Here is a 13,625-nt window from a genome sequence, read left to right as displayed (position 1 = left end):
CTGTGCCTGTAATTCCAGCTAACTGGGAGACTGAGGCAGGAGAATCACTTGAACCGGGAGGCAGAGGTTGCAGTGAGCTGAGATCGCACCATTGCACTCCAGCCTGGAAAACAAGAGTGAAACTCCATCTCAAAAAAAATTAATTAATAAATACATTATAAATAAATAAATTAATTAATTAATTAATGCTTTAAAGAAAAAAGAAATAAACTTTGCCTACAAGTTTCAAATGCAATCGAATACCTCTTAAATTTTGATGTGAACCGACCAGGCATGGTGGCTGAGGCCTGTAATCCCAGCACTTTGGGAGGCCGAGGCGGGCAGACCACAAAGTCAGGAGATTGAGACCATCCTAGTTAACATGGTGAAACCCCGTCTTTACTAAAAATACAAAAAATTAGCCAGGTGTAGTGGCATGCTCCTGTAGTCCCGGCTATTTAGGAGGTTAAGGCAGGAAAATTGCTTGAACCAGGGAGGCAGAGGTCGAAGTGAGCTGAGATCGTGCCACTGCATTCCAGCCTGGTCACACAGCAAGACTCCATCTCAAAAAATAAATGAATAAAATAAATAAATCAATAAGAATATTGTGACAGGAACCAACATTGCTCAACTTGTACACTAATGTCTTACAAAATCCTTTCCTTGTCACCTTCAAATCCCCATTTCAAGTGCTACACTCTGCATAACTCTACCACTTTGTTGCCATTTCCTGATGATGGAGAAGACCATACATGTGTGTGTGTGGCATCAGAACTATTGACTCCTCCTATTGATGTTTAAGATATTCCATTACACAAACCTGGGTTCATACTTTTTGTTGATAGATCTTATGCCAAAAATGTAGGCAAAAAATGCCAAGCAGGAAATGCTATCAGTTCTGAAGATGAATTCATAGAGATGGAAATTCTTTCAGAATTTATTTTTCCAGCTTTTTTCTTTGTTTGTTTGTTCGTTTGTGTTTGTTTGTTTTGAGACGGAGTCTCGCTCTGTCACCAAGTTGGAGTGCAGTGGTGAAATCTTGGCTGACTGCAACCTCCGCCTCCTGAGTTCAAGTGATTCTCCTGCCTCAGTCCCTCCAGTAGCTGGGACTATGGGTGGGTGCCACCATGCTCAGCTAATTATTGTATTTTTATCAGAGACAGGGTTTCACCACGTTGGCTAGGATGGTCTCAATTTTTTGGCATCGTGATCTACCTGCCTTGGCCTCCTGAAGTGCTAGGATTACAGGTGTGAGCCACCACCGTGCCCGGCCTTTTTTTTTGTCTTTTGAGATGGAGTCTCACTCTATTGCCCGGGCTGGGAATGGGACTCCTCCTATCAATTATCTTTTTAAATTTTCTTTTGTTTTATTGACCTGACAAGGTTCAAATAGAGTTGAGTTTTTGTTTTTGTTTTTTCCATTGGAAGGGACAATACAGAGGTTACAATCATTGGCTTTAGATGACAAGATAAAAGAATAAAACATATTCCTTGCAAGACAACCAGCAAAACTTCATGATCAGAATCAAATCAGTGCCTTCTCACTGTCAGTGGGTGGAAACCTTCATCAATACTTGTAGAGTTTGAGGCACTCATGAACTCACGATCAGACTCTTTACTCAGGGACAGGATGTAAGCCAAGCAAAAGACCTTCCACAGGTGGTGAATTTGGAAGCCTGCCCAATGTGACCTGCAAGTTTTCACTGGCAATATGCAGGTGCAGATATGACAAAGAATAACCATGACCTTTACATCACCCCCAGCTGTTGAGGAATGGGATCCTTTTGACCCTTTCTGTCCATAGAACCAGGTTGCTCATCTTGTGTGGCAACAACATATATGGTCTACTTAACAGAGAAGAAGAATCTGTAAAAAATAATGTTTATTATGAAGTAAGCAAAGAAATGGGAATAGCTGTGAGATTATTTGGGGAGATAAAGGAAGTTGAAGGTTTTGAAAGGAAAAATAAGGAGGATTATACAAATTGTTTTGAAAGACTCATCCTTGCTCATAAGGATTAAAACCAAAAGGGCATCAGTGCAATGTTAGATAGATTCCTCTTACACCCACTCAATAACACCCAACACGTTCAGCAAGTCTTGGTTCACTCCCAGGTTCCCATTAAAAACCCAGCTCAACCCTGACCAGCTCCACCCTCACTTCCATTTGTAATTTTGACATGACTTTATCACAGGACCATCAGGTTCCTATGCCTGCTGCACAGTAGCTTAGCAATATTCTGAGACAGCAGGGTTTGCAGCAGAGAGTTTAATGATCACAGGGTGGCTGAATGAGAAGCTAGGAGGAGATCCTCAAATTCATCTCCCCAAGGAGTACTGAGGGTTTCCAGTGGATCCTGGATAGCAAGGGGCTGGAAAGTTGGGATAGTGGTAAGAGGGAAGAAGTCAACAGGATGTAGAAACTGCATTCTTTGGTGAGTTGGTGCATTGCAGGGCCCTTCAGATCAGCTGGCATCAGTAGTTTCACTGACATGCAGAACCTGAAAGAATATCTTAGATGAAAAAGTTAATGTTTTCCAATGCGTAAATCGTTGTCTGCAGGGATGTTAAGGGGAACTGTAATCTAAGGTCTATATGATTTTGCAACAGTAGGTTGCCAGCAACCATGAGGAACCAGGTTAGAGAGCAAGAAGACCTCCTGATGAATGCTGAATGTGTTGCAAGCTTGGTTTATTTTTGTTTCTCTCCCTCCCTTCTTCACCGATTAAATTTATAAAGTTTATCGATGTGGTTTCAATTTCTTCCAAAGAAGCCTTAACCTAAGCCCTGAGACCACTCACGCCCTCAGTGGCACCTCTCCTCCACCAGCACGAGCATGTAATCCGCTACCTTAGGTTATACAAAATCCCGAAGACCATTCAATACATTGAGATTTTTATTCTGATTTCGTAAGGACGACTCCTCTGTTTTTATAAAGCTTTTTAAAGTATAAAGCATTTTTATATTTTGATGTGGCCAAAGATCTCCTAACAACACTACTTTCAGATTTTATTTTTCTGTCTAATGTCATAAACAGATCAAATCCTTCCCTGCCTCACATTCAAGACTATGAAGTTCACATATTAGTAAAATACCATCAGTGTTTGTGGAGTTCATGAATGAATGATTTTTTTATTTTTTGACAGAATGTCCCTCTGTCACCCAGACTGGAGTGCAGTGGCACAATTCTGGCTCACTGCAACCATTGCCTCCTGGGTTCAAGCAATTCTCCTGCCTCAGCCTCCCAAGTAGCTGGGTTTCAGGTGCCTACCATCATGTCCAGCTAATTTTTGTATTTTTGTATTTTTGTAGAGACAGGGTTTCACCTTTTTGACCTGGCTGGTCTTGAACTTCTGACATCAGGTGATCTACTCACCTTGTCCTTCCAAAGTGCTGGGATTACAGGTATGAGCCACCTCACCCACCCTTGAATGAATGTATTCTTGACTTCTACCCTATCCCTAACACTGTCAATTTCTTGCTTCACGAACTGGATATAGATATGTGATATGAATGGACATCTGATGCAATCCATTAATCTGGGGAGAGCCAAACACCCAATCAGGATTAACTGGGTGGAGCTTCACAAATGCAATCAGATATCACTTTTTGATTGGAAGCTAGCAGCGGATATGTGGAGGGGCATGGGTGGGAATTGTGATTAGAAAGGTCAATAAAAGCTTCTAAAGATGCACAGGAGAGACACAAAGTCTTCAAGCCTGGAGTACCTGCCTGGTTCTTCCTGAGGTCTGAGCACCTTCTGGACTACATCCAGATCTGGTAAGTCACTAATTTCTGTAAGGACACTCCCATCTGACCTACAGTCAGCTGGTCTGGGATGTTGACACTGCAGCCTACGATGGCACAGAAGTGTATCCTGTCTTTTTTTTTTTATATGAACAATTTAAAGCTTGAATTTTTTCCTCTAAATGCAGCTCTGTCTTTATTTAAAAAAAGTTGATTGTTGTTTGGTTGATGTCATTTCAAAATTCTTGAAGGGAGCAGTGACTCATGCCTTTAACCCCAACACTTTGTGAGGCCAAAGTGGGAGGATCATTTCAGCCCAGGGGTTTGAGACCAACCTGGGCAACATGACAGAAACCCTCCTCTACACAACGTTATTTTTTTTGTGAGGACGGGGATGGAGTCTCACTGTGTTGCCCAGACTGGAATGCAGTGGTACGATCTCAACTCACTGTAACCTTTACCTTCCAGGTTCAAGCAATTCTCATGCCTCAGTCTCCATCCTCAGAAGCTGGTGTCAGCCATCTGCCACCATGCCTGGCTAATTTTTGTATTTTTAGTAGAGGAGGGGTTTCACCATGCTGGCCAGGTTGGTCTCCAACACCTGACCTCAAGTGATCCACCTGCCTTGGCCTCCCAAACTGCTGGGATTAGAGCCGTGAGCCACTGGTGCTCGGCCTCTACTTTTTTTTTTTTTTAATTAGCCGAGCATGGTGGCATGCATCTGTAGTCCCAGCTATTTGGGTGGCTGGTGTGGGAGAATCACTTGAGCCGAGAAGATTGAGGATGCAGTGAGCCATGCTCACACCACTGCTGTACTCCAGCCTGGGCAAAAGAGAGAAGCCCTGTCCAAAAAACAAAAACAAAATCTTAACGAAAAAGGATCTTTGACCTTAATTTTAAACCAATCACATCCTCTCGGTAATTCTTCCACCTGAATGGAGATATGGGTGTGGGGGTGCATGCCTGTAATCCCAGCTACGTGGAAGGCTGAAGCATGAGGATTGCTTCAATCTCAGAGGCGGAGGTTACAATGAGCTGAGATGGCGCCACTGCACTCCAGCATGGGGCACAAAGTGAGACTCAGCTTCACCCACACCAAAAAAATTAGATTATACCACCCAGGTGATCACTGGATACATGAAGATTTCTATTGTGTTTTCTTGGGGACTGTCATCTCTGTCTTTGTAAAACGTTTTAACTCTGAAATATTTGATAAATTTGATGTGGCCAAGGATCCCTCAACGAAGATACTTTCAAGTTTTTTCTTTTGTCTAATGTCAGGAAGAGATTCAACCCTTCCCTATCTCACACTCAGGACTTTGAAAGACACATATTAGTAAAACTCCATGTTTATGGAGTGAATCACTGAATGAGCCCTGGACTTTCACCCTATCCCTAATTCTTTCACTTCGATGGATGAATATCTAACTCGATCAGTAAATCTGGGAGAAAGCCAAAAATCCAATCAGGATTAACTGGGTAGAGTTTAAGAAGTCGAATCAAATGTACAAATGTAGTTCTCTCTTTTTCTCTCTCTTTTTTCTTTTTCTTTTTTTTTTTTTTTTTTTTTTTTTGAATCTAGCCTATTTCCCAGGCTGGAGTGCAGTGGTGTATTGTCAACTCACTGCAACCTCTGCCTCCTGGGTTCAAGCGATCCTCCTGCCTCAGCCTCCCTAGTAGCTTGGACTATAGGCACAGACCACCGCACCTGGCTAATTTTTGTAATTTTATTAGAGGTAGGGTTTTACCATGTTGGCCAGGCTTGTCTCAAACTCCTGACCTCAGATAATCCACCTGCCTCTGCCTCCCAAAGTGCTGAGATTACAGGAGTGAGCAACCTCACCTGGACTTGAATGAATGTATTCTTGACTTCTACCCTATCCCTAACACTGTGAATTTCTTGCTTCATGAACTGAATATAGATATGTGATATGAATGGACATCTGATTCAATCCATTAATCTGGGGAGAGCCAAAAACCCAATCAGGATTAACTGGGTGGACCTTCAGAAATGCAATCAGATATCACTTTTTGATTGGAAGCTAGCAGCGGATATGTGGAGGGGCGTGGGTGGGAGTTGTGATTAGAAAGGTCAATAAAAGCTTCTAAAGACCCACAGGAGAGACCCAAAGTCTTCAAGCCTGGAGTTCCTGCCTGGTTCTTCCTGAGGTCTGAGCACCTTCTAAGCTACATCCAGATCTGGTAAGTCACTAATTTCTATAAGGACACTCCCATCTGACCTACAGTCAGCTGGTCTGGGATGGTGACAGTGCAGCCTACGATGGCACAGAGCTATATCCTGTCCTTTTTTTTTCTTCATGTGAACAATTTGAAGCTTTGAATGTTTTCCTCTAAAAACAGTTCTGTCTTTGTTTCAAAAAAGTTGATTGTGCTTTGGTTTAGGTCATTTCAGAATTCTTGAAGGGAGCAGTGACTCATGCCTTTAACCCCAACACTTTGGGAGGCCAAAGTGGGAGGATCATTTCAGCCCAGGGGTTTGAGACCAACCTGGGCAACAAGACAAAAACCCTCCTCTACACAACGTTTTTTTTTTTTTGAGGATGGGTATGGAGTCTCGCTGTGTTGCCCAGACTGGAGTGCAGTGGCACAATCTCAACTCACTGTAACCTTTACCTCCCAGGTTCAAGCAATTCTCATGCATCAGTCTCCATCCAGAGAAGCTGGTATCACAGCCATCTGAAACCATGCCTGGCTAATTTTTGTATTTTTAGTGGGAGGGGGGGTTTCACCATGCTGGCCAGGTTGGTCTCAAACACCTGACCTCAAGTGATCCACCTGCCTTGGCCTCCCAAAATGCTGGGATTAGAGCCATGAGCCACTGGTGCTTGGCCTCTACTATTTTTTTTATTTTAATTAGCCGAGCATGGTGGCATGCATCTGTAGCCCCAGCTATTTGGGTGGCTGGTGTGGGAGAATCACTTTAGCCCGTAAGACTGAGGATGCAGTGAGCCATGCTCACACCACTGCTGTACTCCAGCCTGGGCAAAAGAGAGATACCCTGTCCAAAAAACAAAAACAAAATCTTAACATAAAAGGATCTTTGACCTTAATTTTAAACCAATCACATCCTCTTCCACCCAAATGGAGAAATGGGTGTGGGGGTAGATGCCTGTAGTCCCAGCTACGTGGAAGACTGAAGCATGAGAATTGCTTGAATCTTGGAGGCTGAGGTAACAGTGAGCCGAGATGGCACCACTGCACTCCAGCTTGGGCGACGAAGTGAGACTCAGCTCCCTCAACACCAAAAAAAATTATGCCACCCAGGTGATCACTGGATACATGAAGTTTTCTATTGTGTTTTCTTAGGAACTGTCATCTCTGTCTTTGAAAACTGTTTTAACTCTGAAATATTTTGAGAAATTTGATGTGGCCAAGGATCCCTCAACAAAGATACTTTCAAGTTTTCTTTCTTTCTGTCTAATATCAGGAAGAGATTCAACCCTGCCCTATCTCACACTCAGGACTATGAAGGACACACATTAGTAAAACTCCATGTTTGTGGAGTGAATCAGTGAATGAGTCCTGGACTTTCACCCTATCCCTAAATCTTTCACTTTGATGCATGAATATCTAATTCGATCAGTTAATCTTTAAGAAAGCCAAAAATCCAGTCAGGATTAACTGGCTAGAGATTAAGAAGTCTAATCAAATGTAGCTCTCTCTCTCTCTCTCTCTCTTTTAAATCTAGCCTATTTCCCAGGCTGGAGTGCAGTGGTATAATGTGAGCTCACCGCAACTTCTGCCTCCTGGGTTCAAGTGATCCTCCTGCCTCCGCCTCCCTAGTAGCTTGGACTACAGGTGCAGACCACTGCACCTGGCTAATTTTTGCTGTCTTAGTAGAGGCAGGGTTTTACCATGTTGGCCAGGCTCATCTTGAACTCCTGATCTCAGATGATCCACCTGCCTCAGCCTCACAAAATGCTCAGATTACAGGTGTGAGTCACTGCACCCAGCCAAAGTGGTTCAGTTTGAATATGTGTAAGAGGTGTGCATTGGAAACATCTATCTTGCGAATGATGCATAACAGTGTCACATAGCTTTCAAAGCTCCTCACTGAAATTTTCAATAATAAGGCTGGGGCGCAGGCTTACACCTATAATCCCAGTATGTTGGGAGGCCAAGAGGGGTAGATTGCTTGAGACTAGGAGCTCAAGACCAGCTTGGACAACATAGCGAAACCCACTGTCTTTACAAAAAGTCAAAAAATAAAAGATGAGCTGGGTGTAGTGATGCATAACTGTGGTCCCAGCTACTTGGGAGGCTGAGGAGGAAGAATCCTTTGAGCTGGGAGGTCAAGGCTGCACTGAGCTGAGATCCCACCACTACACTCCAGGCTGGGTGACAGAGCAAGACCCTGTCAGAAAGAGAGAGAGAGAGAGAGAGAGAGAGAGAGAAAGACAGAGAGAATGAGAGAAGGGATGCAGGGAAAGAAGACAAGAAAGAAAGAAGGGAGAGAGAGAGGGAAAGAAGGAAAGAAGAAAGAGAGAGAAAGAGAAAGCAAGCTTAAGTAATGAAAAGAAAACAAATAGAACCTGTTCTAGGGATGCCCCATGAATGTTCCCAACAAGCTTATTTGTAGGAACTGAAAATGTGGGCATGTAGGCTTGTGACACTCCCATTCCCATTGTTTTAGAACCTTGAGTAATTAGTAGTTTCCCCCAATGGTAGGAGGGGTTCACTTTCAGGTTCTTCCACACTCACTAGTCACTGGATGGAGCACTGGATAGAAAGGAAGGGCTAGTGGTGGCCCTGCTTCCTCACTGTTTCGGAGACACTCATGCTGATGCAGCAGGGGCAGAATGCTGGCTTAATGGCCACTGAGTACAGAGCAGAATTGGAGTAAACTGAGGGCTCTTTCACCATTGCCAGAGCAGTGACTTTGGCTATAGGAGAAGATGAGATTGCATGGGCTTGTCCTGAGAGTGATGCCTTTTCTCTGGGTTTGTCCTCTGGAAGTTTTCCCTGCAGATTCATGAAGATGAGCATCTGGACTCCACCCAGACTCCTGGAGCTTGCGGGGTGGAGCCTGCTGAGGGACCAAGCCTTGGCCATGTCCACCCTGGAGGAGCTGCCCACGGAACTTTTCCCCCCACTGTTCATGGAGGCCTTCAGCAGGAAACACTGTGAGGCCCTGAAGCTGATGGTGCAGGCCTGGCCCTTCCGCCGCCTCCCTCTGAGGCCTCTGATAAAGATGCCTTGTCTGGAGGCCTTCCAAGCTGTGCTCGATGGGCTTGATGCACTGCTTACCCAAGGGGTTTGTCCGAGGTGAGGTGGCCCAGGTGGGCTGGTGGGGAGGGCCCAGGTGTCCAACCGAAGGAACAGCTGGGTCATGAGAAGTGAGGAGGCCCAAGGGGGGATGGTGGTGGTGAGGAAGCCGAGAGGACTTGGCCATTCACCAGCTCCTCAGGGAAAGTACTGCTGACCATGCCAGGTCCATGGAGGTAACAGGAACCTCTCCTCTAATGGCACTGAAAGGCACCATGAAAAGTGAGAACTGGGCCAGGCACGGTGGCTCATAATGTAATCCCAGCACATTGGGAGGCTGAGGTCAAGAGTTGGAGGCCAGCCTGTCCAACATGGCAAACCCCAACTCTACGAAAAATACTAAAATTAGCTGGGCATGGTGGTGGGTTCCTGTAATCCCAGCTACTTGTGAGGTTGAGGCAGGAGAATCATTTGAACCCAGGAAGCAGAGGTTGCAGTGAGGTGACATCACACCACTGCACTCCAGCCTGGGCAACAGAGGGAGACTTGATCTAAAAAAAAAAAACAAAAAATGTGGAAGTGGGTAGGATCCAAGGGGAAAACAGAGTGAAGAAAAGTCAGAGAGAGGGACAAGAAGCAGGGAGGGGAGGAGCTGCTATCCAGGATGTGGAGTTTTAAGTTCAGAAACGAGTTCTTAAATTCTGAGTCTCACCTCTATTTTCCCACAGGAGGTGGAAACTTCAAGTGCTGGATTTACAGGATGTCTGTGAGAACTTCTGGATGGTTTGGTCTGAAGCTATGGCCCATGGGTGCTTCCTCAATGCCAAGAGGAACAAAAAAGCAGTGCAGGACTGTCCAAGGATGAGAGGACAGCAGCCCTTGACTGTGTTCGTAGACCTTTGGCTCAAGAACAGGACTCTGGATGAATACCTCACCTACCTCCTTCTATGGGTCAAGCAGAGGAGAGATTTACTACACCTATGCTGTAAGAAGCTGAAAATTTTGGGAATCCCCTTCCGCAATATCAGAAGCATCCTGAAAATGGTGAACCTAGACTGTATCCAGGATGTGGAAGTGAATTGCAGGTGGAAACTGCCCATCCTGACACAGTTTACCCCATACCTGGGCCACATGAGGAATCTTCAGAAGCTCGTTCTCTCCCACATGGGTTTCTCTCGCTATGTTTCCCCAGAGCAGAAGAAGGAGATTGTTACCCAGTTCACCACTCAGTTCCTCAAGCTGCGCTGCCTCTAAAAGCTTTATAGGAACTCTGTTTCTTTCCTCGAAGGCCACCTGGACCAGCTGCTCAGGTGAGGGAGGGTGGTGAGCTTTCTCTGCAGACCACAGCAGAGCCTGTTACAGTAAACGCTAGTGGGCATCTACTGTGAGCCAGCCTATGAGGATGTAACAGTGAAGGGGACACTAGAATGTCCATGCATTGTCCTGTTGGCGGCCCTGTCCTGAAATGGGTATCACACAACCATCCCAATAAAGGCAGAGGGATCAGCTAGGGGAGATGCTATGGAGAGGCTGCCATAATAGGAAGCTAGCTACTGGGGGGTTCAGATCTAGTGAGGGTGCCTTTCTGAATTCTTCCTGAGGAAGTGTGTCTAAGTTAAGATGATGAAAAATAGGCCAGGGACGGTGGCTCATGCCTGTAATCCTAGCACTTTGAGAGTCTGAGGCAAGTGGATAGCTTTAGCCTAGGAGTTTAAGACCAGTCTGGGTAACATCCCAAGACCCCTGTCAGAAATGAATAAATAAAAGTAAAAACAAAGAAGATAACTTTTTTTTTCTGAGATGGATTTTCACTTTGATCATCCAGGCTAGAGTGCAGTTGTGACATCTCAGCTTGCAGCGACTTCTGCCACCCAGGTTCAAGCGATTCTCCTGCCTCAGCCTCCTGAGTGCCTGGGATTACAGGCGTGAGCCACCACACCTGGCTAATTTTTATATTTTAAGTAGAGACAGGGTTTCACCATGTTGGCCAGGATATTCTCCAACTCCTGACTTCACGTGATCCACCCACCGTGGACTCCCAAAGTACTGGGATTATAGGCGAGAGCTACCATGCCCAGCCAACAAGATAATTATTAAGAAGATGACATGAAGTAGGGAAGTGAAGTGGGCACTGAAGAGGGGAATGCTCCGCAAACTTGCACATGTCAGAAAATGAGCTTTGTGCCCCATAGTTTGGTGAACATGAATGATCCCATCTCTAATTCCCTGTTGTAAAAGTTTCTTTTGAGCTCCAGGTAAATTAATTACCTAGGCAATGCATGATTCTGAAACAGAGGGTCAGGGAGCAGGCACAAAGAATGGTGAAAGTGATAGATGCTTTGCTGATGATACAGGCTTGTCAGGGACGCCTGCAGCCCGCCCACCCCAGCTGATGTTGCAGGATCCTGCCTGGGTTTGTCCTTTATGCCTGAATCTCCACTGGGCTCCTGTGGCCCAGGGATGTGGTTTTCTGCCTGACAGATGAGGAAAGGGAGCTTTAGGGATTCTGTGAACTTGATCCATTCCTATAAATGATGGTGAAATGACTCAGCCTCAAATGGAATTATTTTTTCTCCTTTTTTTTTTTAATAGAGTCTCGCTCTGTCACCCAGGCTGGAGTGTAGTGGCATGATCTCTGCTCACTGCAACTTACACCTCCTGGGTTCAAGCGATTCTTCTGCCTCAGCTTCCCAAGTAGCTGGAATTGCAGGCTCCCACCACCACACCTGGATAATTTTTGGATTTTTAGTAGAGAGGAGGTTTTGCCATGTTCAGCAGGCTGGTCTCAAGTAATCCACCAGTCTCAGCCTCCCAAAGTTCTGGGATTACAGGTGTGAGTTACTGGGCCGTGTCTAACGTGGAATTGACCTCGGTGGCAAAGCTCTTCATCACGCATCATCCTAAGTGTTGACCATCAGGCCATCAGAATGACCCTGGACTTGGGCAAAAAGGTCTCCATCCATTACCTTGAAGCCATTCCCCACCACCCTCCACTCACCCCTATGATTCCCCAGAATTAACTTCTTACTCTCTCTCCCCAGCTGTCTGAAGACCTCGTTAAAGGTCCTCACAATAACTAACTGTGTGCTTTTGGAATCAGACTTGAAGCATCTATCCCAGTGCCCGAGTATCAGTCAACTAAAGACCCTGGACCTGAGTGGCATCAGACTGACCAATTACAGTCTTGCGCCTCTCCAAATTCTCCTAGAAAATGTTGCAGCCACCCTCGAGTACCTGGATTTAGATGACTGTGGCATCATAGACTCCCAAGTCAACGCCATCCTGCCTGCCCTGAGCCGCTGCTTTGAGCTCAACACCTTCAGCTTCTGTGGAAATCCCATCTCCATGGCCACCCTGGAGAACCTGCTGAGCCACACAATCATACTCAAAAACTTATGTCTGGAGGTGTATCCTGCCCCGCGGGAGAGTTATGGTGCTGATGGTACTGGCTGCTGGAGCAGATTTACTCCGATTAGGGCTGAGCTGGTGAAGAGAGTGAGGGACTTAAGGCACCCCAACAGGATCTTGTTCTGTACTGACTACTGCCCTGACTGTGGCAACAGGTCATTTTATGACCTGGAGGCAGATCAATACTGCTGTTGAATGCCTGCCTGTTTGGATGGATATGTCAAACGCTTTCTTCTGGACACTTGGAAACTAAAACCTAGGTCTTAGGTACATCCTAAAGGGAGCACGGAACCCATCGTTTCACACATGGGCTCTGAAAGTGGGAAAGGAAGGGTGATCAAGCAGGGGCAGGACTTGGGGGAAATGTTGCCATGGATTCGATGGGACTTTGGGGACCTGTGTCCTGTAGAGTCGAAAATGGGAATCTGAATGTCTAGAGTGGAGGCTTGAGAATACTTGAGGGAGTTACTCTTGCATGGATGGTTGTAAAGAAACAATGAGAAATAAAGGAAAACTGATCAGAATCTGTCTGGTGCCCTCTATTATTAAGTAACCTGTTTTCCAGTTTAAGCCTCAGGAATCTTCAGTTATTGATGGAAAAAACAAAAGGCAATGACTGAGTTGTCCAATCAATAAGATGCAGCCCAAGAAAATCAAGGCATTTAAATGAAATTTGGTTATTGTAATCAGTTTCCTCCCATTCTTTTATTTGAGACAGAGTTTCACTCTTGTTGCCCAATCTGGAGTTTAGAGTGCAATGGTGCCATCTCAGTTGACTGCAACCTCCACCTGGGGTTTAAATGATTCTCCTGCCTCAGCCTCCAAAGTAGCTGGGATTACAAGCATGCACCACCATGCCCAGCTAATCTGTGTATGTTTAGTAGAGACAGGGTTTCCTCACTATGTTGGCCAGGCTGGTCTCAAACTCCTGACTTTGGGTGATTCATGCAAGTAGGCCTACCAAAGTGCTGGGATTACAGGTGTGAGCCACTGTGTCAGGCTTTTGTTTTTGTTTTTGTTTTTTAATGGTCTTCTGTCACTCAGGCTACAGTGCAGTGGCACAATCATACCTCACTGCAGCCTCAATTTCCTGGGTTCAAGCGATCTTCCCACCTCATCCTTCTGAGTAGCTAGGACTACAGCTGTGTGAGCCACCACACCTGGATACTTTTTTTTAGTAGAAACAAGGCCTCGCTGTCTTCCCCAGGCTGATCTGGAACTCCTGAGCTTGTGATTCTCCTGCCTTGGCCTCCCAAAATGCAGGGA

The 13,625-nt window shown here is 45.5% G+C and overlaps 1 pseudogene; it reads left to right on the top strand.

Annotated features, from left to right (window-relative positions):
• The first annotated feature begins 3,711 nt into the window (after positions 1-3,711).
• On the top strand, positions 3,712-12,554 carry LOC134758530 (PRAME family member 15-like; annotated as a pseudogene).
• The last annotated feature ends 1,071 nt before the right edge of the window (positions 12,555-13,625 follow it).

Source organism: Gorilla gorilla, chromosome 1 (assembly GCF_029281585.2).
Source record: "Gorilla gorilla gorilla isolate KB3781 chromosome 1, NHGRI_mGorGor1-v2.1_pri, whole genome shotgun sequence".
Taxonomy (NCBI): Eukaryota; Metazoa; Chordata; class Mammalia; order Primates; family Hominidae; genus Gorilla; species Gorilla gorilla.
Note: the sequence above shows the minus strand (reverse complement) of the source record. Positions and strands in the feature narration are given on the sequence as shown.